Here is a 26,327-nt window from a genome sequence, read left to right on the forward strand (position 1 = left end):
CGGGTGTAAAAAGCCTGATTTTTAGCTTCATTTACCCTACAATTCACCTCCCTCAGGGTTTGTTTTGCTGTACAATCTATAAGTCACTCTTCCATAAGTTTCCCTTGACAAATGTGGACCGCTGTAGCCATAAGCAATGCAAACTGCAACAGAGCGCTGCTAAGCCCAGTCCACCAAGGTGTTAAGGCACCAACCCTGGGGCAAGAGACAAAAGGCCCTTCGCACCAGCAGACAACCCAACAGGTCCGGCACTGAAGGCACAGCCACATGCACAGGGGAGCCACGCTATGGCTCACAGCATCTGCCATCACACACCAACGGCCATCAGACTTCCTTGCCCTCCCCGGCTGTGGTCTCAGCCACAAGCCATGGAGTACATCCATCCCCGGGTGCATTCAGAGACTGGTGACACATACTTTGATGCTCCTTTGGGGATAATCACTCAATCCCTAAGGGTGCGCTCACTGCTATCACACTGACACTTGGCCTCTGGAGCCCCCAGTGTAACAAGCAGGCCCCTGAACCTTTAGGCCAACCCTGTACACATGCTAGGGGTTGGGGACCCGTGGATGGCACACTCCACATGTGGCCTCTCTCTGGTCCCTGCTGTGGTCTCCACCACGAGCCATGTTCCCCCCCATCCCCCGAGGATGGGTTCCTCACCCTTACGCAAAAGTGAACAGGGCATCACCCACAAGTGATACTAAGAGGCTTGCTGACTCCTTCAGCATTCATTCAGAAGCTTCTTAACAACCGCTCAGGTCTTCCTAACCTTGGCACCACCTTTTGGCCTTTGCTAAGTTGGCTTTTTGATACATCCTTTGCATAGCCGCACAGCACCCAGCTAGGGCTTCCTCCCTCTTCCCTCAGCCAGCCTTGGGCTGCTCTCACGCCTGCCCCTGCCCCGGCACTAACCTGTCCACTCCAGGATGTGTCCATCGCAGCTTCCTGGCTGGTCAAGCACAGCCACCCACCGTGACTCTGGGAGTGCAGGGCAGCGCTCAAGACTGCTCGAGGCCACCAAGGCCCACCTCTTGATTTTTCATCTCCTGGGGTGTGCAAATGATCCCATCCACCATCAACATAACAGTCCCATAAACATAACAGTCAACCTGCCAAAGCTCCCCTGACCTCTGGCAGAATTGTTTGTCCAAGTCCATCAGTTTTAACTCTGTCACCACTTTGTCACCATGAGCTCTGAATGATGCATAGGGGTCCTCTTCTTTCCCTGATGAGCCTGCTGCCCAGGGGTAGTTGGCTGGTCCTCCAGGTCTCAGGTGCTCCCGCAGAGTCAACTTGTTCTGCAGCTCCTGACCCCTGTCCCCCCACCCGCCCCGTGCTCCTGCAGCGTCTTTAGCTCTTTTCATAGCTCCCGGACTTCAGCCACCCCCTGTGCTCCCAGGGTGTCTCCAGCACTGTCTTTAACTCCATTTCAGAGGCCACTTGGCGTGTCCACTCTCCGTCTGCGTCGAACCCTGCCAACTTATCACAATTCTTATGGCAAGCAGGCAGGCCTGGTAGGCAAACAGTCCAGGCAGCGGGGCTGGGAGGCAGGCAAGGCTGCAGCGGGTTGGCCCAGGACTGGCCAGGCTGGGGAGCCCGGGGTCAAGCCTCCCAGACCCTGGCAAGTCTTTTCACTCTTTCTCTGGCCTCTGGTCCCCCTTCTCTCTGTCAGTCTCATGGGCTGGCTTCAGAGTGGTCCTCCTGTAGCCTCCTTTCGGAGTGACGCTGCCCTTTCAGACCGGCCTCTTGGCACAGCTGCCCGCACTTGCACATGCGTACTCAGCGCTGTCTGGGCCCAGGTGTCCACAATCAAAGGTACTTGTGCCCTGCAACCACACCCTCGCCCTGGGCATAACAGTGGGAGGGCGGGGGAAAAAGCCCAATTTTAAACTTTATTTACCTGCAGTGGCTCTGCTGAAGGCTGGACCTGGATCTCCGGGCAGTACTGGCCCCAGTCCTGCTCTTGTAAACAGTTCCCTCCTTCCTGGGAGGGGGAGAGGATGAATTATAGAGTAAGGTTACATGGGTTCGAATCCCAGCTCCTTCTCTCAATCGTTGTTTAACAAGTTATTATTCCTTCTATGTTCCCGTTTTATCCTCTGTGAAATGAGTCTAATGAACAGTCTCATAAGCCTGTTTTAAAGATTAAATGTATGTGTGTAAAGTACCTGGAGCAGTCTCTGGCTTCTAGTAAGTGCTGGAGAAGTACCAGTTGCCACGGCCTCTAATTCTACATCACCCATTATAATTAGTGTGATTATTTCTCTTCTTCTTGGTTTCTGTGTCTGTAGGGTAAGGTAAAAAGTATCAGACTTTTCTGCCCTCCCGCCATCAGGATAGATGACGGAACCCTGCGGTCCTGAATGCATGCCTGATGGCGGGCACCTGGAGTAGGGTGTGGGCCTAGGTAGATGGGATTCACCTGGGCTGAGGCTGGGCTTTTAGGTCCTCACCACAGTTGTGCCCCCCAAATCCCCTCAGCCCTTCTGTGCTCACACCTCCCTGTAAGCCATGGTGAGACCACTGAATGCTGCAAGCCGGGGCCAGCAGTACAAGCAGCTGAGGGATCTTGAGGGGTCAGCCAGAGGGGACTAGGTTCAAATCATAGCTGAATCACTTACTAATTGCACTTAACTTCTGAGTTTAGATTTCTTCACGAAAGGTTCTTGTTGCCCACTAAAGATTGCTGTGAAAATTAAATGAGATAATGTGCAGATATTAGAGTAATGATGGTAGCTGCTATAACCAACAAGCCCTGATAATTCAATAGCTTAGGAAAATAAAAGGGTGGTTCTCAGTCACGTAACAGTTGAATGAGAGCATTTCTGGTTAGTCAGTAGCTTTTCTCTACATGGGGATCTGAAGGGCACAGGCTGCTTTCAGTTTGTGGCTTTGTTATGCCCTGAAGGCATGGAGCCCTCCAATAGGGTGCAGGGAGAGGCAGGTGGGGCAGGGGAAGAAGTTGAAGGAGATACTTTGTTTGTATCCACACTGGCCCAGCAGTAACATGCACTGTCTCCCTTCATGTAACATTGATGAGACAGGCCAGGGGCCCTATCTTGATGTAATAGGAATTAGGGCCAGAAGCAATCCCTGGCTAGTGACAGGTCCTGGTGGCACACACCTGCAGGCCTGGGCAGACACCTGGTCCTGTCTTCCAATGCGCTAGCAGAAATATCTTGGTAGCATAGCAAGTAGTTAAAATGGCTACTTACTTCTACTGCCACCCTTCCCACTACTATTGCTGTTTTATTAACAGTTACTCATGAATAGAGATAGTAACGTCAATCTTATAGATTTGTAATCAGCACTGGACAAAGATGTGAAAGCATGAATGATACTACATGTCTCCTCCTCTGCAGCTAACTTCCCAGGGTCAGACCCTCCTAGGCTGAACTCCTGGTAGGGAGCCAGATGTGGGACAACCAGCCCCACCCCTGGGTCCACCCCCACCCTGAAGTTGCTTGGGAAATTTGTCCTTCCCTGACCTCCCTCACCCTCCTAAGAACCACCCTCAGCAGTTTTCAGGATCAGGTTCCCCTGCTCTTTTCAAGGTCAGAATAGAATGTTCTGTGTTCACTTCTCTCTGGGGCTCAAAATAAAGGACAAAATGGGATTCCATGCATTACCTCCCTTTCTTCCGTGACTATTTCTCTTCCAGAGCAAATGAGGTTTTAGGTAGCTGCTTTGCAAGTCTCCTCTATCACCAGCCCACTCACCCAATTTCTTCCGATTCCCTTTTCCTCCCACATTTATGGATTGTTTACTATGGGTAAATTTTTATCTTTGGGAGTAGTTCTCTCAGAAGTTTGGGCCACAAATTTAAACATGGCTTTTCCTAAGTCCAGGGCTCTCTGGACAGGCAGAGAAGCTGTTGGTTTGATCTTGTGGTCTTATCATTTTATAAAGGAGAATAGATAGAGATCTGTGTCAGACACACAGACACAGGCATCCACTGGAGGAAGGCAGGAGAACTGTAGGGTAAGGTAAAAGTATCAGGCTTTTCTGCCCTCCCGCCATTAGGATAGATGACGGAACCCTGTGGTCTGAATGCATGCCTGATCGTGGGCACCTGGAGTAGGGTGTGGGCATATGTAGATGGGATTCACCTGGGCTGAGACTGGGTTTTTAAGAACGGTGTCATGGGGACACCAGCAGAAGCAGAATGAATGGGAGAGAAGCAGAACCACGAGAGAGCAGAGCAGCAGAGACCACCAGAGAATGCCAGAGAGCCCAGCCTCCCGGCCCCCCAGTACCCCTGCCTGCTATGTACCTGCTAAATCCCAATAAAAGCCTGCAAAATCCACTGAGGACTCTTGACTCCTCCTTTACCTGGTGTGCTGGATTAGAAATCCTGCCCCATGCCCATTCCTGCCACTACAAGAACTAAAAAAACTACAACATGAATTCCATCTCCCCCTCTTTCTCCAGGATGATATAGTGATTTGAATTTTTGTGCTGTCTGTGTGATTTCAGTAAATCATTCAAGCACCCTGATCCTCAGTTTCTTCATCTATAAAATGGGATCCCAAAGCCCACCTCATGGACTCATTGAGACAAACAAGCTTAACAAATGCAACACCATCCGCAGAGTGCATGATGCTTAGGAAGGTGGTCAATAAATGATAATTCCCTTCACCTTCCTCCTTCCAAAAGAAACACATTGAACTTTCTGAGCCTGAGGTTAATTAGAATTCCTCTAATAAAAAAAGTATCTTTTTCCGAGTGCAAAAGCAGCACACTATGAGTAGATCTTTAAGCACAAAGCCTGTGTGATGCTGCGAAGACTGAGTCAGAGTCGGCAGGCAAGAGTAGTCACAGCTGAAAAAAATCTTGCTGTATAAACTTCATATTAAGCTGATTACACGGGCTCATTTTACCGGCAAAACAGTGATTTCATACAGTTCAACCTAAATAATAATAATAGCAAGTGCTTGTGTAATGCTTACAACGTACCCAGCCCTATTGTAATTGCCTCAGTGTTCATTAAATCCTCACGGCTCTGCAGGGTGGGTGTGACTGCACATCTTTTTATAGTTAAACTGCAGCACAGAGAGAGTAAGTGACTTGCCTGAGATCACACAGTGAATGCCTGAGTTGGAATTTGAACTCCAGAGGCCATGATTTAAGCTACGACATTTTACGGCCTCCTGTATGACTGATTGAGAGGCCTCCTGAGGGGGCTCTCGTGTCTCCATTCCACTCTCGGGTGAACAGGGAGGAAGAAGGCTGCGAAGCTGGGTCGGCAGGGCGGGAGGAGGAAGCAGCTCACCCGCCAGCCAGCCTGTAGTCCAGAGTCGGCCCTGGGTGCCAGTGCTCCCTCCAGAACTACAAAGCACTGCTGGCAGGCACCCGGCCCCTCTCACTTCCCGAGCATTTCATTTCCCTGTTCTTTGTGGCATGACTCTCATAAAACTATTCATTTCTTAATTCTGATGGCAGAAAGGAATTTAATCAAGTTGGTTGGATATGACGACAGCCTCCCACTATGCCAGCTGCCTCCCGAGGGTCATTGGGAGACAACGCCCTGTTAATATTTAGCTCCAACAGCAAACATTATGGCTTTCAATTTAGAAGATTATGCTTCTGGTTAGTTATGTATCATATGTGCGCGCGCCCGCTCACTGGGTGGCTCATCTCATCAGCTCGGGAGCATTTTGCCAGGGTTATAAAAAATGCCATTTTCTCTGCGAGCCCTTTCCACTCAGTGATCCAGTGAAGTAACATCGGGATCAAAACCATGTTCTGAAAAATAATTGATCTATTCAGCAGCTCCCAGACCTGCATTCCAACCACCCAAAAGAGCCATTTTCAGGGAAGCCAAGGGCCATCACAGGAGGGGGCTACAGTGAATCAGGGTATGGCAACCCTAGTATGCGCACCTTGAATGGAAGAGGTCGGCTTGGAGCTGTCTGTGGTGCTGAACCCAAGCTGTCCCAGAATTGCCAGGGAGTTGCAAATGACTCCTGGCTAGAAGGACTGACTGATTGTCTGGGGAGCTGTGCCTATTCTGGGGTGTTGGACCATTACATTTTCCTTCTTTCCAGAGCCTCCAATCCTCTCTAATTCTGGATCCAATCCTCCAAGTGCCTCCTCTTGTGTTGCTCTCTCTGGCAGCTGCCTTCATCCTGAGCTGCCCGTTCCCACTCGCATTTCATGATTTTTCTTTCTTTCTTTTTTTTTTAAATTTGGACTCAGGATGGCCAAGAGCCTCTAGGAGGTCTGAGATTTCTGTATTTCAGAAATGCAGACGCCTCTCAACTCCCTTCACTCACGCTTCCTCTCCCTCAATTTCCCTTTCTGTCTTGTGATCATCTCCACCTCCCACCTTGTTCCTTCCCTCTTGGCCGCTCCTTTATAGACCCCTGTCCCCTTCCCCTGTCTCCTCCTACTCCAGCTCCTCCTTCCTCCTCGACACTCCCTCAGTTTTTACCCTCGCTCCAGATCCCCTTTTCTTCTCCCCTCTCTCTCCCTCTCTGCCCCTGTCTCTCTCCTCGGCCCGCTCTCAAATCCCAGCATACCCCACCTCCTGTCCCCTTTCTGCCCTCCACCTCCCAGCCTCCTTGCCCATTGTCTCTCTTTTATTCTTTCCATCCCTTTGTCTCTCTCCATTGCTCTTTCTCATTTCCCTGTTTTCCTCTCTCGCTGTCATCTCCTCTCTATTTCCTTCCCTGGGTCTCACCAGCAGCCTCCTCCCCTGCTTTGTCTCTTTCTCTCTCCTTGCCTCCCTTGCCCTCCTCCCTTGCCATCGCCCGCCTCCGTTATTTCTTCAATCTCTCTCCATTTCTCTATGTGTCATTTCTTTTTCTCTCCTCCTCTCCCTCTCCCTTTTCTTCAGTCTCTCCCTGCTCCCTTCTTCTCTCCACCTCTCTTCCCCCGCCCACTCCCTGTCTCTGTGCACACATCTCTCCAGGAGCCCCCAGCTGCGGTGAATTCATTTCAGCAGCTATTAGGGATCAGCACCTGCCCTGATACTAGGTGGGGAAGATGAGTTTGAGATAAGATGGGCTCTTTCAATCTCAGCACATCTGTAATTGCATTACCATTAAATTGCACCATTTTCCAAAGGTGAGAGCCCAGGGCCCTTGTGCTGAGAGTCTCCTGTAAATCCAATGCCAAGTCCTGCCTGATGTGGAGACCCCAGGCAGAAAGGAGAGTAGACCCAGCTTGATTTGACCACCATATTAATCCCCCTTGTCCTTAGGATCTCTTGTTTCCCTTTTTATTTCAAAGGCAAAAGAACCCCTGGGAGTTAGTTCCAACCTTCTTTCATTACAGATAAAGAAATTTCAGCTCAGAAAAAGGAAATGAATTGCCCAAGATCACACAGATATGAGCCACTGAGTCTGCAGATGTCTCTAATTCTGCAAGTTGGGCTTCCTGCAAGTTGGGACAATAGCTTGGAAAAGTGGGGGAGGGGTATAAACAGGATCCAGAGTTTTCAGGTTCTCAAAAGGGTGACTTTAACCCTATATGTAAGGGTCCGTCAGACCTCATGAACAGGTAGAAATGTGGCACGTAGGGCAGAGGATAACCACAGGAACTCTTGCGGCAGGTTTGACCAGGGATGCGCAGGAAAGAAGTTAGCCCTGAGAAGAGGACAAAGCTGACAAAAGTTGGGTAGGAACTGGGCACATTAGCACTCCTGACAGATGGGCTGGTATGTGGAGCAGGACTTTATTTCCAGCTAGAACCTGGGAGCTCCAACCAGGAAATCAATCCGGAAGGCAGCACATAAAACTAAGGCAATAAAACAGGCTGGCAGCAGGGACTGCAGTCCAGAGATCCACCCTGCATGTGCCTGTGTGGAGGCTGGTCAAGGAAGGAACTGGGAAGGGTGGATCCCAACTGAGTGGAGTTCAAGATAGGCTGGAACTGGAAGCAGGAGAGGTAAGGCATAGATGCCAGCTGCGGGTGGGTGCAGAGGGAGAATCAAGCATAACTGTGGCTTAGACATCAACCAGGGATCCAGGCAGGAGTTTGTAAGAGAGAACCAGATGAGCCTGGGAAAGAGTCTATACGGGCACAGAGTGCCTCCAGAAGGGCTACAGGAGGCCAGAAAGGATGTCACCTGGCCCAGGGGTCTAACGCTTGGGTTGTGTTCTGTCTAGTCAGTGACCTGGTGCCTGCTTCTTAGGGAAGAAATGCAGGATCAAACACAACCAAGCCATGCCCTGCACTAGGGACACATTCCTGATGCTCACTCACTACCAGCCAGTCTAAGGAAGGATGGGATGGGGCTGGAGTTAAAAGGAAGGGTAGGGAGACCATCACCACACTGGCATCTGGTGGACCTGATGCTCTCAGTCCCCACCACCAATGGCAGCAGGAATCTAAACAGGCAGGCTGAGCAGATGCAGATCCCAGCTCCTCATCCCCAGCTTCAGGGCTGGGAGGGCAGCAAACAAAAAACAAACAGCCAGCAAATGTGTCCCCGTGCCCCAGGATCAGTCTGCTGCAGTAGCTACACCTGCTTTGGCAAAGCAGTTACTTTGTAGCTCAGCCTGATGCAGAGAAATCATGGGGCACCCAGGGACAAAATAGGGGGGGTTAATGATGTGAAATAGCTCTGTATGTAATCTGGGTGCACTACAAGGGCTGCTGAGAGCCTCTAAAAGCTTCCCTGGGCTGGCCCACCTCAGAGACTAGCCCATTATGTTGTTTGCTGCTTTGTGATCAGGATGAAGTCAGTCCCTGCCAGCATGGCTCCATCCACACTGCTCCTTTCTCCCAATCCAGGTACCCATGGGGCCCCCGCCACGGGTCAATGGGCACGAGGCCAGCTGCCCCAGCAATTCTTAGATAAATCAATTAGGATAAATGAGCTTAGTGATGTACGATGCCCTTGCTCCACTGCGTGCCTTCTGAACTATTAGTTCTCTGGAGAAGATTAATTACGAGAGCGCCATGCTAATGCTCTTTTAATGGAATCTGTTATTTAAGTTTAAAAAGAGCAGGTATTGAATATATGGGAGTTAGATACCTGTTATGTTCGTCCCAAATCAGGGGCGATGGATGGAGCTAACCTCAGGATGGACCTGTTGAAACAGAAGGAGTATCAGTAGTCACTCTGAACCCTGCAGGAGGTTGTACCACATCCTGAAAGATGTCCTGGAATTGATTATACATATGTGTGGAATTAACTTTTCACTCCATTTGAACAAGAATTCTTATGTTGGTGCAAGCAGAGTAGGAAAATGTAGATGGAATTGTTAAAAAGAAGAGATTGGGTCTCCTTAATGAAGTCATGGAGAGGGGTGTAGACAGAAAGAGCTCATTTGATTTGGGGTCAGATCAATAGAGGTATAATATCACAAGCAAAGGAGGTTTTGGTTTTGGCCAAGGCAGTCCAGTTCAGTATATGAAGTCATGTTTCCCAAGTGACAGTGACCAGTGCTGTGAAGTTGACAGAGGTTAGAATGAGAGAGATCTGAAAATGAATATTATGAAAGTTTCAGGAAGCCCCAAGAAGATGAGAATAGGGAAAGGCAAACTATGAATCATTCATTCTCTAAAGCAGTTGTTCTTAGCCCTGGCTGCTTTTAGAATCATCTGAGGGAAGCTTTAAAGAGTACCAATGCCCAGTCCTCCTCCCTGGAAATTCTGATTCACTTGTTCTGAGATGGGCTCAGGCATTAGTATTTTCTTTATAATCTCCCTGGATGATTCTAATGTGCAGCCAAGGTGATACTGCTCTAAAGATGTCACTGGTAGGGGAGAAGGCACTTGTTATGAGCAACTCCAGAGACAGAACTCATGTGGATGGATGGACTAGACTCCTGGTCGGTGGGCCAAAAGAACAAGGGGACAGTGTGAGTTGGAGGGGAGGGTTTCACCAAGGTCTGGCTCCTCCATAGAGGGTATCAGCAATTGAGGCACAACACTTAGTAGGTAGGAAAATCAGAGGAAGCCACACAGTAGTGGAAATAATTTGCAGCCAACATCATATTTGCTCACTGAAATTTTGTGAAGAAGAATGTGAAGGCGTCAGTCATGTTGCCAGGATTCCCGCCCCTGGGGAGCTGAGCCCGGGGACAGGAGACAGGAGACTTGCCTCAGGTGTCTGGGGACAGAGCGAGGCTCTGGATAGAACAGTCAGTGTTAGGGGCCAAGGCAGCCTTGGCTGAGTATATTCAGGTCCCCAGCCAGGGGCCAGGGGCACAAGGGAGAGTGTGGTCCTGCCCCCAGGAAGAAGGAGTCTGGCAGGCATGGGGCAGAAGAGATAGGGCCCAGCCTTCCTGGGCAAAGGCTGGGAACTGGTGAATGAGAGAGAACTAGAAGTGCCTCTGATTGGGATTGTTGCAGCATCTGGAGAAGGGAATGAGGGTTCCCTAAACATTGGAGGCCAGGCCTTGTGCAGGGGTGGGGGTCTCATCCATCACCCCTCTACACCTAAAAATCACCCTGCAAGTCATGGGACGTTACAAATGGATTAAAGATAGGAAAACTGGGGCTCAGAGCACTTAAAAAACCCACCTGGTCACACTCAGGTTCTGACCACAAGGCTCTTTCCACAGCCCCAGGCTGAGGGGCTTGGCTGCCAGGGGGCACTGGACATGCCCAGGACTAAAGCCAGGACCGGCGGGCACTCTGAGAGGGAGAGCCACACCAACTTCCCACAGAATATGGGGATGGAGGGTCTTCAGTGCCCCCAAGAAGTCAAGGCGGGGGACACAGGATGCTGTGTGATGTGGAAGCTGGGGCGGGAACTCAGTGCTGTGTGGTGTTGGTTCTAGAAGCCAGGGTTCCCAACTAAAAGGGGACAGTGGCGACTATGCTGTCCGCTGCTATGGGGGGAAGGGGTATAAGCAATCTATTAAAATACTACAAACACCAAATAGGCAAAGTCACCTCATCTCCCTGTAATGAACCATGATCCCCTAGTACACTCACAAACACACACTCACACACAAGTGTGCACACAGACACATAGATAGAGATATATGAAAATATTCATTTACACACAATCTACAAGTAAAACTATGGTTATTCCCTGTTGTCATCCCCAAGTCTTTGGTAAAGTCTTGTTTAAATATTCTAACCCAGTCTCAACTAGACCAAAGTCTCCCCATGCTTGGGCCAGAATAGCAAATCAGGACTGGGGTATCCTTTAATGCGCATAGAAGCTACTTGATAAAGATTTAGCGAAGGAAAAATAAAATGAATGAGTGACCTTGCACCATAATTGCAATCTTAACAATTCACATGTACAGAACACTTGATATTGAACACTGAGCTTTAATACATTTTATCTCAAATAATCCTGTAACAGGTATTTTAAGTCCCACTTTTAGAGGAGGGATCTGAAGCTCAGAGAGGTTAAGTCACTTTCCCAAAGATACACAGCTATTAAGAGGAACAGGAAGCTACAGAGCAGCCAGCCAAGTGAGGCCTGCACTTTGAGCAGCTCAGGAGTGATTTATAGCCCCAGCTACCTGCCTGGAAACCCTCCTTGCCTCTCCCTCACCCACTGCCATCTCTTTCTACCCTGGCACCCTGCCTTCCTTTTCTTGGCACTTCTCACTCTCCGACTCTATTGCTCATGTATGTGTTACAGTGTGCCTCCCCCTCCTGTGTGGGTTCAGTGGGGAGAGGGTCTCCATCCCTCACATGCCCAGTGCCCGCAGGGTGCCCAACACCAGTATCCCACTGAGCAGCGTTCCATGCCTGGCTGAGAGATTGCTCTGGGGGACACGAGGTGAGGTCGGGGAGGGATTCCGGTGACATGGCTGACTTCCCCATGTTCTCCTTTGCAAAGGTTCAGTAAACAAATGTGAGGTTGGTTACAAATTATTTCTGCCATCTTTCATGCAATGGAGTTAACAGCTGGCTGAGCTACAATATATCAATTGTATAAATTCCAAGGGCATTTTCATGTTTCAATCTCCTTATGTATTTCTAGTTGACCAAACTTGTTCAAATTGTCATTAACTGCAATCCCATCACCTGGCTCACTGGGCAGAAAGCAGTGGCTTGGGTTTAACTCCTCAAGGGCCGTGGAGGGGAGAGGGGAAAGGTCTGGAGCTAGGAAGGGGTGGAGAAGGACCTGCTGTTAAAATTCAGTCCACATTGGGCCTCCCCGGTGGCGCAGCGGTTGAGCGCTGGGTTGCAAAGCTGCCCGCAGCCTCTGCAGCGCTGGTTCGATCCCCGGCCGCTGGGCGAGGGTCCCACATGGCGCGCAGACCTCTCCTGCCGCCCGCTGCTCCCCTCAGCAGTGTACTTCATCAGTCTGCCTGCTCTGCTCTCCCTTCTGGCTCTGGTGAATTCATTCTCTCACCCTCCCGCGCTTCTGACTGTACCCAGTGCTTGTATAAATAAATAAATCTTTTTAAAAATAAAAATAAAATAAAATAAAATTCAGTCCACTGCTTTAAACCACAGATCTCATTGCTCATTTTCCCCTGGGCTATCTGTTTCACCATCTTCCACCCAACTTTGTATCTACACTCCCGCCCAAACCAGAATCCGTCCTTCGTTTTATTCTTACTATGTGGCACAGAGGCTGGAATATAGCAGGGACTAAACATTTCTTCAGTGTATGAATTTAATACATTTTACCTCAATGTTGTCATTTGGATGGATGGATGGATGGATGGATGGATGGATGGATGGATATAAAATTCAAATCCAGGTTCTATCATTTTGGAGTCTTGGGCCGGTCGCCTAGCCACACTGAACAGTAGCTGCCTCATCTTTAATATAAGCAGAGCATTCAGAGTGGGAAGTTGTCACGTGGTCCCCTCCCCCAATTTTCCAGAGGGAGAGAAAATCTTGTAACTGTCAGGAACATGCTAGGACTGTCAAATGTATATAAAGGAGCTATGTCGGTTGTGAAACAGAAGTCAATTATGTTTATTTAGCAATGATGTAAACCTGCCAGATGAAAAAATATAAGCCTTCCACTGCTCCAGCCAAGAAATCCAGAAACTGCAAATACTGTCATCCTGCTCTGCCTGAAGACCACGCGTTAGAGACAAAGCCCGCGACAAAGCCCGTGGTGTCTCTGAGATCATCAGCCCAGCCAGGGGGGAGCTCCCTTCCCCGTAAACAAGGAGAGGGCATTCAGGAAGCACAGCTCACAACTTGTTGGGGAGAAGCTACCTGGAAGGGGGGTGGGAGGGTCTATGAAGTGAGCCCAGGGAAACACAGGATTGACCCATGGAGGTGGGTTGGGTGAGCTGATCACAACCTACAGCCTCCCTTGGCTGGGTCAATGAGAACTGGGGAGAGTTGTTGGATTCTGCCTTATCTTAGCCTCAACCCAGTCCAGCTTTGAGAATAACAACAACAATAACATAGCAGACCCTTGAACAACATGGACTTGAACTACACAGACTCATTTATACCTGGATTTTTTTCATTAAATACATACATGTATTTTCTCTTGGTTATGGTTTTCTTAATATTTTCTTTTCTCTAGCTTGCTTTAAGAATACAGTAAATACATTTAACACACAAAATATTATCAGTAAGGCTCTGTCAACCATTTTGCTATCAGTTAAGTTTTGGGAAATCAAAATTCATACTGCAGGCTTCCCTGGTGATGTAGGGATTAAGTCTCAGTGCTATCTATCACTGCTATGGCATGAGTTCGAACCCTGGCCGGGAAGCTGACCCACATGGTGCAGCAGACCTCTCCTGTCTCACTCGCTGCTCCCCTCAGCAGTGTATTTCAGTCAGTCTGCCTGTTCTGTTCCCCACTCTGTCTCTGGTGAATCCTCTCACCCCCCTCCCCCCATCTCTGGCCTACAGCCTAGTTCTTGTACATATAAATAAAAATAAATCTTAAAAAAAAATTCATATTGCTCTGTGGGACCTCAAGTAACTGCTTCAGCCTCCATTTTCTCATCTGAAAAATGGAAATAAAAATAGCAAAATTCTTAACCCAGTACCTCACATGTGGTCAACATTTAACAAATGTTATCCATTAATACTATTATTATTTCGTTATTTGTAAAATTGGGATAGTTCTGCACCTTGTAGAACTATTCATTGGCTGTAAAAACATGATAGTGCATAGACCACTAAGAAAGAAAAATGCTATCAGTTATAATCCCATCAATCATGACATGGTCCTCATTTCTAAGACTACATTTTAGAATCAATGAAATATGGAAAAAATGTCTGCTTCACAGAGCCATTGTGGGGATTGAATGGGGTAATTCCAAGGTGCTCAATAAAGGTTTGTTGAATAAATGGAGGCCCTCCAGGGCCTCCAGGCCCACAACTCCAGGGCAGAGCTCCCTCCCAGCCTCCTCCCACCCCCTTACCCCCACTCTGCTCATAGGCTGTAGCACCCAAAGGCGGCAGGACTGATCTGCAAGGACGTGGCTTACACAAGCCCTACCTCCAGGACCCCCAGTCCTGCAGAATCATCCTTCCTGCAGCCAAGGAGACCCCACTCTGACCGTCCTGGAGGGGCCTCCTTTCCTGGCACCTGCGGCCACTGGCACAACCCAGTGGGCAGCCCTCAGCCCGGTGGACAATGCTCAGGTTGATGCCTCCCACGACTGCCCTCTCTGTGGCTTGGTTTCCTTCCCTATAGAATGGGCACGGTGACCCCTGCTTCTTGGGACTGCTATGGAAGCTGTGAGACAAGACCCATGAACGCCTCCCGTCGTTAGATGCAGAGCTTGTCCCACCAGCATGCAGCCCCTCTAGACCGCCCCGCTGCCCCTGGCCTTCTCAGAGCCTGGGGAAGCCCAGCAACTGTCCTCCATTGAGCCAGCCAACCCCTCCAGGCCTGTGTCTGTGTAGGGCACGCAGCCAGGAGGGGGGGCGCCGGGCAGAGACTGCTCCCTAAAGGCCATGAAGCGAGGGTTGCATGGCCCCCCTTGCTGCTCCCTTAAGTTCCTCCCAAGACATGCCTGGTATCCTTCCAGCAGCAGGAGCGCAGGCCCCGGGCTCAGCAAGCCCTGGAGATTGCTCTCCCTGATCCCCAATGCATCTGGGGCTGGAGGGCAGCAGGCAAGGGAGGGGAGAGACCCATGGCAGCCCAGCCTCCAGTTTACAGCTGCACATCCCTCAGGCCATTCCAAAGCTCAACCACTTGTTCAATTTTTAAAACATGAACTCAGGCTTCTCTGGTTTTCTCCCAAAGACCTTTGTCTAGGATTGTCTGTCCCTCCCTTGCCACCTCCGCTGCGGTGACCAGGACTGAGGACACCACAGGGTGGCCATGGAAGGTGAGCCCAGGCGCCCAAGCCAACCCGCCCTTCTGGCTCCGACCAGCCTGCAGCCGGTGCTGGAGAGCAGCAGGCCCCTCCTCTCAGATCTGATGAGCTCCTTATCTCTGTGCAAATTGGGAGTACTTGACGGTAATCTAGCCCTGCTCCCAGCCTCAGCAGACACTCGAAAAAAAAAGCTGGATCTGAGTCACGGAACATTGATGCTCCCACCACCCCATGCCCCCAGCAGTCACTCCTGATGAGGGGATGATGCTGCAGACCCCGCCCCCTTCCCTGAACCTCTTCCCCAGCCTGAGTCCTCAGTGGTATCCAGCTTCCCCTGTCAGATGGGGGCCCACCCTGAGGGGGCTCATGCCCGACAAAAGCAGTGATAATCTTACCCACCATTTATGGAGACCCCAGGACCAGCCGGGCACAGGGCCAAGTGCATGGCACAGATAACCTCCTACAAGCCTTAGCACAGCCCTGCAAGGCAGGCACTTGAGTCCCGCTTTTCAGGTGAGGGGCAGAGAACTACGGAGACTCGTTCAGTGTTCAGGGTCTGCAGGTGGTGGGTTGAACCGCCAGCAATTCAGCCATCACCTAAACCTCCCGCTGACTGCGCCCCAGCGCCCTGCACCTCCCTGGGTGTCAGTCAGCTGCACACACAGCCTCAGAACATGTGCACTCACGGGCTCATGTGCACGGGACTCCAGGTTAGATTTTTCCCTCAAGTGGATCCAAAAGGAACGTGAGGCAACCTGTAAACCGCAGGCCCCGGCTATTAAGCATAGGCCAATTTGTGATGGAGGAAGCCTGACCTCCCGGAGGTGCCAGGGAGCCAACCTGGTGCTGAGGAACACGGCCCACCCACGCTCGGCTACAGAGGCAGGACCCAAGCGGGCTTGCATTGTTTCCAAACTGCTGCTGCCAACAGGTCCCCACTTCCACTTCCCGCTTCCGGGGGGAGCTCCCTCACAGAAGCTGAATTCCAAATGCAGCAAAAAATAAATATTTTAAGGCTCTGTGGCCTGAGTCACCGGAGTTTGGTGGCAGCTAATGCTTTGCAGCTGGCCCTGCCCACGGGCCTGCTTAGTGTGCAATTAAGATGCAAAATCACATCCCTCAAAAGCTCCCCTCAGGGCCTCTTTGCTTCTCCCTTCAAGACCCTGGTGGATCAAGAAGTTTCAGGAACAGTGGGGAGGTGCTTCTCCCACCGCCCTTATTGGCAAGAGTTCCAGGCTAGGTTTATGGGCTTGGCTCAGAGCCTGGCCTAGGGCCAGGACTCTGCTCCTCGGCTGCCACCTCCCCCTAGCACCCTGCAGGCCACCTTGTGCCACAGCCCACACCAGCCTGAAAATGCAGATCAGAATGTGACCCTACTTAGAACCTTCAGTGATGCCACATCGGCCTTAGCCTGTGCTCCAAACCACTGACCGTGACCTTCAAGCAGGGCCACGTGATCAGACCTCCCGACTCTGACCTGTCTCCTCATTCCCGTCTCCAGCTACATGGGCCTCCTTTCAATGCCCTAAAACAAGTCAAGATTTTTCCTGGTTCAGGCCCTTTGCATTTGCTGTGCCCCTTCCCTCTGTGCACAGCTGACTCCTGTTCAGTCTTAAATACCACCTCTTCAGAAAAGCCTCTTACCCCACTCCATGTTATGTGCTAGGCACTGCCCCAGGTATTTCATGACAATCCAGGGCGCAACAGAACTGTGGCACACAGCTAGCAACTTGTCCAGGCCGTACATCCAGAGTTCGGGCCTGAACACAGGTGCTCTAGCTTCGGAGTCTGTACTAGACTGCCTCTGCCCAAGTGGCGCGCTCTCCAGCAACCCCCTCTGTCTATATTTAGTTATCTTGCTTGTCACCCTCTTGGAAGTCATTAGCTCATGGAATCAGAGTCTCTATCTTGTTCTCTCCTGTTCCAAAGCCTGGCCAGAGTGGGTGTTCAGAACATGCCTCCTGGGCAGGTGGGTACATGGATGGGTGGGTGGGTGGATGGATGGATGGATAAATGGATGGAGTGCACCAATCCCCTCTACCTCCTCCTGCCCTTTCTGCGTAGAACTTTGGAGTCAGGCAAATGATACAAGCAAATAGCATGGCACACAGTAGGTCTTCAAGGCCTGGATATTAAAATGACTCCTTGGGAAAAGGTCCCCTAATTTAAACCTCCTGCTATGTGGCAGAGAAGGGTGGGTGGTGAGGTGAGGCAGCAGGACGAAAATGCAGAGGGATTGCCAGACCTGCTAAAGAGAATACCCAAAGGGCCAGCACAGGTGACTGCAGATATCTCTGGGTGTGTCTGTGCTCAGGAGGGAACCCCACTTGCTGAGCACAAACTACATTCCTCAGGACCATTATGGGACAGAATTGTCACTATTAGGACTATTATATGATAGGAACAAGTGTGAGGTCAAAGCTCTGTTGTCATTAGGTAAATATGGGCCAGAGGAGTGAGGTTGCTGCTAAGAAATTTAGTTAGCCTTAGGCAAAATCCGGAGGAGCTACTGAACCTCACAGTGCCTCCCTTTCCTCATCTGTAAAATGAGGATTAGAACACCACTGTGGGGTGATGGGGAGACTGAATGGTGAGCTCCCCAGGGGTCTCTCACCCACCTGTCTCTCCTCCTCTTGTCTCCTCCAAGGCCCCCAAGTCCCTGGTGCAAAACCAAAGCCACGAAGCGAGAGAACCCCTCTTCTGTGTGTCCCCCAAGTGTTCTCTCTTGAGCCCACCTGCCTTCCATGTTAGGCAGCCTCACCTGGCCGCGCAGCTCCCCCCTCCGCAGGTGGGGCAGGGGACATGGTACCTCTCCTTCTCGTGGCGGTGCCTGTTATACTAAGTCATCCCTACTGTGCTGTGCTTCACAATGCCCACTTCCCCGCACACACATGTACACACCCATGCACTCATACAGATACACACATGCATTCATGTGCTATACACACACACATTTGTGCACATGAACAAGTGTACTCATACATGTGTACACGTGCATTTGTACATGTGTCCATACATCTGTGCATGTACACACAGGCACACCCACTCATTCATACACATGCACATACGTGCACATACACTAGGCAACACGCCTCATGAAGGGCAGGTGGCAGGCAGCTCAGCTCGCCATGGTGGTCCAGGGCGTAGCCAGGACCTTAGACACGGCTGTTGTCCGGCTCACACTTGTCAGCTGAAAGACAGAACTATTTGAGTTCAGCGGCTCAGAGTGTTCCACTCCACTGTACCCTCAGCCACCCCTCAAAGCTCCACCTCCCGAGGATCATCGCTCCCACGTCTTCCTCTCCCTCCCCATCTCTGTCTTACAGGGAATCAAGGATGAGCTTGGCACAAAGCACAACCTGGACTTTCCTCTTCCTGGGTGTGTGACCTTGCACTTGTCTCTGTGCCTCTGGAAGCCTTGGTTTCATCACACGTGCAATGAGGGTGACTGCCCATATCAGCCGTGGGCTGGGAGGAAGCACCAGGGATGTGGCTTCTGCAAATCCCACCCTCGCCCAGCTTAACCTCTTTCTGACTCAGACCTGACCACAGCCCTGCTCCACTTGGCCCCCAAAGATCAAGGCCATGGTCCACGGCTTTCGCACTCAACCTCTACTCCATCTGGCTGCGGCTCCCCCACAAATCTAGCTCCCCCCCCCTCCACCAAGCCCCCTTGAGGACAAAGATGTGGCTCCCACATCCCGTCTCTTCCTGGGTTAGCCCTTCCCTCTCTCAGACCCAGGCGCCTGGTCAGAGGATGACGCTTCCTTAGCGCCTCTGGGGCCTGACTTAGGGCAGGGATCTTGACCCCACAGGTGGCTGATGCATGTGGCATAAGCAGGGGGAGCGGGGGTGCCCAAGACCAGGACAAAGGCTCGGGCACATGTCTGTGGGCCGTGCAGGAGCACAGGTCTGCCAAGTGTGCGCGTGCACAATGTGGCCTGGGGTGGCATCCAGTGCCGGTGAGTGTGGCTGGTGACCTAAGGAAACTGCCCTCTATCAGGGAATCTCACCATTGCCCCCCACCATGAGTGCATCCCCAAAGAGTTTCCAGAAAAGGCAACCCAAGAATGAGGGCTTCAGGTTGGAGGAGGGCCAGTTGTGTTGGATGGGAGGCACATCAGGGGGACAAAACTGGAGGCCCCCTGTTGGGAGCCTGCTGCCCTAAAGGGAGCTGGAGTTTTACTCTGCATACGGAGTTCCAGGGCGTTAGAACTTCTGCAAGCAGAACTTCTTCCCAGAATTGACTCCTGTTCTCTGAGGATGTACTGGCTTCTGCACATGTTCCCTGCTAACCAGAAAAACTTGTTTTCAGCAGTAACTTATTAATCTGTATAAGCAAAAACACAATTGTGTGCTATTTTCTTGTTCTTTTGCTCATATCTTCAATAAAAGCTTGGGCCGGGAGAGCTCCCGATGGCACTGTCCCCAGCCTCCCCCCATTGCAAATTCATTTAGACTCCGAGTCTTTGTTAATGGCAGAGAACTTCATCGGCTGGCCTGTCTGCAGCAGCCCCCCTTCTAGCAGCTTCCTCTCTGGAAGCAAGATCTGCTGCCTTGGGGCCAGCACCCACCCAGCAATGTGCTGTTGCCACCTAGAGTCATCCCCAGGCATCTTCAGGCCCTGCTGGCTGCCCACCCCCCCACCTCCCTGCATGTTCCCACTATTGAATGTTGGGGGGTGGGAGGTGGAGAATAAGCAGCTAGGAGCAGAAAGTGAGATTAGAAGGGGAGGCAACAGGCCTGGGCACTGCTGGAAAAAGCTGGGCAGGAAAAAGCCCCAGCCAGATCAATAGCTCTTTATGTGGCCTTGGGCAAGCTCCTGCCCTACCAGAGCCTTAGTTTCTCCATTTGTAAAAGGACCAGCATCCACACACCTATCTATGTGCCTACGGATGTTCACAGGCATCTCTCTGGCTTGGAAGAGGCCTCCTAGCGAGGAGGTGGGGCCAGGCCCAGGCAGAAATGCAGCTCACGCGGCCTCTTACCTCACAGCCAAGGAGCGGATGCTGCCTTGGGTTCTAATTCTGGTGCCAGCCAGCATGTTCTCGCTGTGCGGCTCTGAGTTAGGTGCTCAGTCTCTCTCCCTCTACACACAGTGGCGACAGAACATGGTCCCTGGATGCTCGTTGTGTCTAGCTGCTGTTGTCTGCCCAAGGGGGCCCACGAAGGCTTCATTTGGGATCAAATAATCCACATGTGCCTCTCCTGTGCTCCATTTTACCTGAGTGGAATCTGCCAGAAGCTGAGTAAGGGGACAACTAGTTCCCTGAATTGGAAGAATTTGGGTCACACAGTGGAAACCCTAGCAACCAGCTAGGAAAGGATAGGGTGAGGTGCCCCTAGCTGCCACATCCCAACCACCTCCTGGTGGTCTCCTAGACAACAGGACGATGGCACCCCCCTAGCCCAGGCCCCTCCCCTCTCCAGAGGTCAGCCTGAGGCTGATCCCCACAACTAGCAAGAAAGTGGCCCAAGAAGAATGGCAACTTTACTGGCCAAGTCACTCCAGATTTAGTGTGCTGTTTGCAACACTCCAGTACCATGAAAGCTGAGGCCAACGGGGGCTCCCCCACCCTGGATACCAGGCCCCACGAGGCTGCAGCTGCACCCGCAGCCCCTGGATCTCCACCATCACCCTCCAGGATCTGCCAAGGGCTCCCTGATTGCTAATTTAGACTTTCCTGCCATCCCACGCAGGGGAATCAGGGGAAATCAAATTACCGAGTTATTCACTCTTTTTGTACAGCTGATGGGCTGATTAGCTGTCAATCATGGCCCGCATTAACATCTGACACTGTGTGCATAACAATTACCAGTCACATTAAGGAAACCTTTCCCTTTCTCTCTGAAGGGAGAGGGGAGGGGAAAGACAGGAGAGAGGAGGAGGCAGAAGGAGGCACTGAAGAGAGAGGGAGGATATTCAATCAGCATAATTAGCTCAATCAGAGGAGCACATCACTTCACCAGCTGAGCAGAGGTACTGCCACTGCCAAAGGCCCTGGGCTGACCAGCTGCTCTGCAGCCTTTGCCTACCCTGCCCTGCAGCAAGCACCTGGCCTCTCCCTGAAGCCACAGCTCAGGCCAAGAAAGGCCGCACTTCCAGCCAATCAACCACTTGGTTCTGCCTTCAGGCAGTCCTTGCACCAATCAGGTGAACCCATTTCTGCTTGCTTCTCTGGGATTGGCTCTGGCTGAAGCAAGGGGAATATAAAGCTCCAAGGACTGAGGCAGAGATGGGAGTTGGGGGTAGGTGGAACCAAAGGGGTTGGAAACTGCCTGCTAGACGCCAAGCTTATGATTTCTATATGGAAGGGACTCCCTTACATTTTTGTGACCCACCTGCTGTTGATTCCCCTCCCCCCCCCCAAAGTCCCCATCTGTATCCTCTGGCTCTCAGCGACCTTTCTGAATGGTTTGACCTTCTTCAGGCTGAGCTGCCTATTTCTTCTATTGTTCCTCCAGGATAGTTTAAAGTGACTATTCCATCCTATGCTCCACATCTGAACAATCCCCAGTTTGACAGTCCTGGAAGCCATCAGTATTCCTGGCTTGCTGTGACCAGCTGGGTACTCATGAGGTCCCAATTTTCCCACCTGTGAAACAGGCCCTGCAGGCTAACTTTCTGAGTGTAGTGACTCAAGAGCCAGAGATCTTAGAAGCCCTCACCCTGCAGCTGCAGTGCCCACCAGGAGAGAGGTGGACATGGAGCTAATTCCTCCACCTGGGCATGCAGAGGGTATGTAGGGAGTCAGCACAGCTCTCCCATTCAGTCTCCTCAGTGCATCCTTTTGACGGAAGCAAAATAAACTGATAACATCCTTCAAAAAAGCTGAACTCCTCCCCAGTCCGTGGACTGATTGTCAAGAGGTTGTGTTTGCTGAAGTGCCAGGAAGGTGGCCCTCTTGCTTGTTTATTTGCTTGTCACCAAGGCCAGGTCTGAAGAAGGCTGACCTCAGCCTCCTTGGCTCTGTTCTGACCCTGTGAGCTATTCTCAGACAGGCCAAGTAGTGGATCTAAGGCCACATTAATGATGACGTCAGGCAGGAGAGAGGGCAGCTGTGGGGGGACTCAAAAAGGGGCAGGCAGAAGGCAGCCTGGGCTGCTGCACACCTTGGGATGTCCCAGGAGGTGAGGACTCTCCAAGTTCTCCCAGCCTGTGAGTTTCCTGACTCAATAGGTCAGTTAGTTTGGGCTGCCATAATGAAATACCACAAGCTGGTTGTCTGACAGCCTCTGCAGTGCTGGTTTGGTCCCCAGCCACCGGCGAGGGTCCCACAAAAAAAAAAAAATGTTTTTCATTTCCACAGGTTTGGTTTTTGCTGAGGCCCCTCTCCATGGCTTGCAGATGACCATCTTCTCTCTGGTCCTGTCATGGCCTTTTCTCTGTGCACCCACATTGCTGGTGAATCCCTGTGTGACCCATCATCTCTTCTTATTGGGACGCCAGTCAGATTGGAGGAGAACCCAGCCTAAGGCCCCATTTTAACTTAATCCCAGTACATCCTGAGGTGCTGGGGGTTAGGGCTTCAGCACAGGAAGGAAGGCTGCCCAGAAAACCCAGCACACTCATCACATTGTTATCGGTGTTGATGTTGTCAACAGTAACATCTAGAAATCACCCACTTCATTCTAGACCCGCTCCAGTGCCTTCCCTGTGCTCATGAACTCCTCAGAGAGCTGAGCAGGTGCACTGAGACAGGTATTGTTGTCCCACCTCACAGATGGGAAAGCAGAGGGCCAGGGACTTAAGTAACCTGCCAAGCCAGGAAGCAGTACAGCTGGGATTCGAATTCAGGCAGCTGGCTCCAGAGGCCATACTCTCAGTAACTATACTATATAGCCCCCTATGAGGTCCTCAGAGGCTCAGAGATGGTGCAGCCTTTCCTGGCCCTCGAGAACAAGTGGACCCCTGGAGCCTGACCAACAGCCTCCATGGCAGAACCAGCTCAGGCAACCTCAAGTCCAGGCCTGGTGCCCAACCATCTTCAGCCCAGAGAGCTTAGATACCACCCCAGCACCCAAGGGGTCTCCACCAGAGAGACAGGGAGTGGGCCTGAACCTAACAGCTGCTGAGTCCTTGGTGCTGCACTAGGCCCTGTGCTGAGCCCCTAATCCTTATATCAGCTCAGGATCCTGAACCCAGAGTTACACCCAATCTCTCTTCCCAGCAGCTTCTGCCAGCTAAGCACACCGGGCCACTGCTGGACCATATAAGTAATTTTTCTTAGGCATTTTAATTAAATTACTCCCTCATTCACAAAAATATTAACAAATGCCTACTATGTGTCTGGCATTATTCTGAGAGTCAGGTATGAGAAGAGGTAATAGAAAGTACCCTCACTGTGAAGCTTCTAATCTAGTGAGTTCAGATGGAAAAATGAACAGGTATGGATATAAAGAAATAAGACCAGTTATAGCTAGTGATGAAAGCACTAAAGAAATAAAACCAGGTAACAAGTGGGAGTGAGTGACAGAATGCAGCCACTGCAGAGGGAGAGGTCAGGGATGTCTTGTGCACTGAGAGCTGAATAAGAAGAATCTAGTCATGAGAGGTAAGTGGAAAGGCCCTGAGGCATGTTCAAGGGACAAGATGAAGAGCAGTTCGGCTGGAATGGAGAAAACAGCGAGAGGTGACAGTTCCTCCCAACATCTAATCCAAATCCTTCCAGCTGCAGTTTACACCTCACCACATTGCTCTGTCGACAGTGAAGCCCAAAGGAAAATCTGAGAACACTCACTATGCTCCCTATTAACCAGCCGCATTCCACTCATAAGAACAGGAGCCTCCTCTCTCCCCAAGCATTTCCAGGTGGCATTTAAAAGGGCGGCATGGCTCCGACTGGAACCTCTACCAGCTCGAGAAAATCTCCTTTCTGATGTTTGAGCTGCTTCCACCGTGGGCTGTCAGAGCGTGACAGTGAACATTTCTCACCAAAGGTCCCCTCGTGTTACTGCCTAAACACACTCATAAATCCTCACCGGAACCCAGAAGCAAGACCCTGTGTTTAAAACAAGAAAGGCAGGGAGACCCATGGAGAACCCTCCACCTCTCTCCATCCTATTTTCCTCTCCTTTCCTTCTCAGCTCCCAGCTGCAAAAAGTGGAAGAAACATTTTCAGGAGTCAAGATACCTGGATTCTCAAGTCTGCATCACCAACCACCAGCTATGTCCATTGGGAGATGGATGAATCAACAAACAAGTGTGTGCGTGCCGTGGTAAGTAAATAACCAGGAGCTGGGGAGCCGACAGGCGCGGGGCGGGGAGACTCCACTCATCATGTATTCCTTCAACAACGATTTACTGAACACATCCACTGTACCAAAGTTGTGCCACACATTTGGATCATGTAGGATCTGGCTAGGAAAACAGAACCTATATCTGTATCACACAGCAGGATTAATACACAGGTGACGATGGCGCTGAGAGGTCAAATTAGCACCATTCAAAAATCAGCCGCAGCAGGAAACTACTAACACCCCCACTTATGGAAGGACACTAGATCCCAAAAACCAGAGTTGCCCAGCAGAGAGCTGCCCACCCAGGGAAATTTAGATTTTGCAAAATCTAGACTCACACAGAGGGGTCACTCTCTGGCAGATGCCACTGTGCCAGAGATATTGCCCCAGGCAGCGAGAAAGATGAGAAATGCCCTGTCTTCTCCCTACCACCCTCCAGTCACCTGCCAGAGCCTCTGATTGGCCAACCCTGCAAAAGACAGTTCTCCAGGCACCTGGACAGCACGGCCTGCCAGAGGCAGTGGACAGGGGTAGATTTGAGGGCACACGGTCAAATGACAGGTGCAGGGCTAGCAACTGCACTGACAGGGACATCTTAGGTGGGTTTAAATGCAGGGACGGGAACATTTCGAGCAGGAAAGAGAAAAGGTAGAGGAAAGAACAGGCTCAAAGGCAGAGAATGTGCCTTATTCAACTCACACCAAAGCATTCGGCTTAGCTGCCGGGAGGAACACATAAGCAGAAGCAACAAGAAACCAGGGACAACTCTGCGGGAACTTGAAGGCCAAGCTCAGGGCAGGGGGGGTGGGGTGCTCTTGTAGTGTAGGCAGAGGGTGGTGCTGTCCGTCTCATCCTGCAGGCTACGGAGTTTCCATCATGAATAACATGTTTGTGAAGAGGAGGCTTCACAGGTTGGGAAGAGTCAGTGAGGAGTGAGTGGTAATTCAGCCTGAACTGGGACTGTTTCCATAGAGACCCGAAAGGGAGGGCAGATTTAAGAGAATTTGGGGCTGTAGAGCCAGGGCTTGGTGGTTAACTGGCTGTGGAGGAGAGAAAGAGAAACCAAGTCTGACGCTTCGGGGGGTGTCTGGTCTTCTGTCTCCCTACTTTCTCCTTCTTCTAGGGTCACCTGCGGGAGAGGATCCCACTTACGTCCTCATATCTGTCTCCCTTTTTTGCATTGTAGTAGAATGTCCAGTTTTTAGCTAGACAAAGCACCTGCCAGGATAGAATGAAGCCTACATTTCCCAGCAGCCCTTGCAGCTAGCTGGAATGTGATTGAGTTCAGCTAATGAGATGTAAGCAGAAGTGTCATATGGGAGCTTCCTTAAAGGCCGCTGGGCCGGGTCCTTTGATCCCCTGTTTGTCTCCCTTCCTTATCCTGCTGCCTGACCATAGATGTGGTGGATGGCACTTTGGCAACTATTTTAGACTAGGCAGCTAGACAGAACCCGTGTCCCTGAGACAATGGAGTAGACTTGGTGCCAGCCTTATATCAGACCTGTTGGAGAGAGAAAGGACGGAAGGAGACAGGGAGACAGGGAGGCAGGCAGAGAGGGAGGGAGGCAGGCAGAAAGATCTACTTGCTGAAGCCACTGTTATTTTGAATTTGCCACAATGATACAATACTCCATCTCTCGGGCAATAATTTAAATATCTTATCTCATTTACACCTCAACAATCCAGTGGTGTAGATAGTACTAATACACCCAGTTTACAGATGAGGAGACTAAGGCTTGGTGAAGTTGAGTCATTTATCCAAAGCCACACAATGAGCCAGAGGTCCAGGTGAGTCTGAACTCTGGAAGTTTAACTCCAACTGCCCTGGCATGTTCCAAATACCCTCTTTTCCTCTCCATGTCGTGTTCCTTTCCCCTGCTATTTCTTTCAGCCTGACACATTTTTCTAGCA

This window comes from Talpa occidentalis, unplaced genomic scaffold (genome assembly GCF_014898055.3).
Source record: "Talpa occidentalis isolate TD23 unplaced genomic scaffold, MPIMG_talOcc4v2.1 talOcc4.9, whole genome shotgun sequence".
Classification (NCBI taxonomy): domain Eukaryota; kingdom Metazoa; phylum Chordata; class Mammalia; order Eulipotyphla; family Talpidae; genus Talpa; species Talpa occidentalis.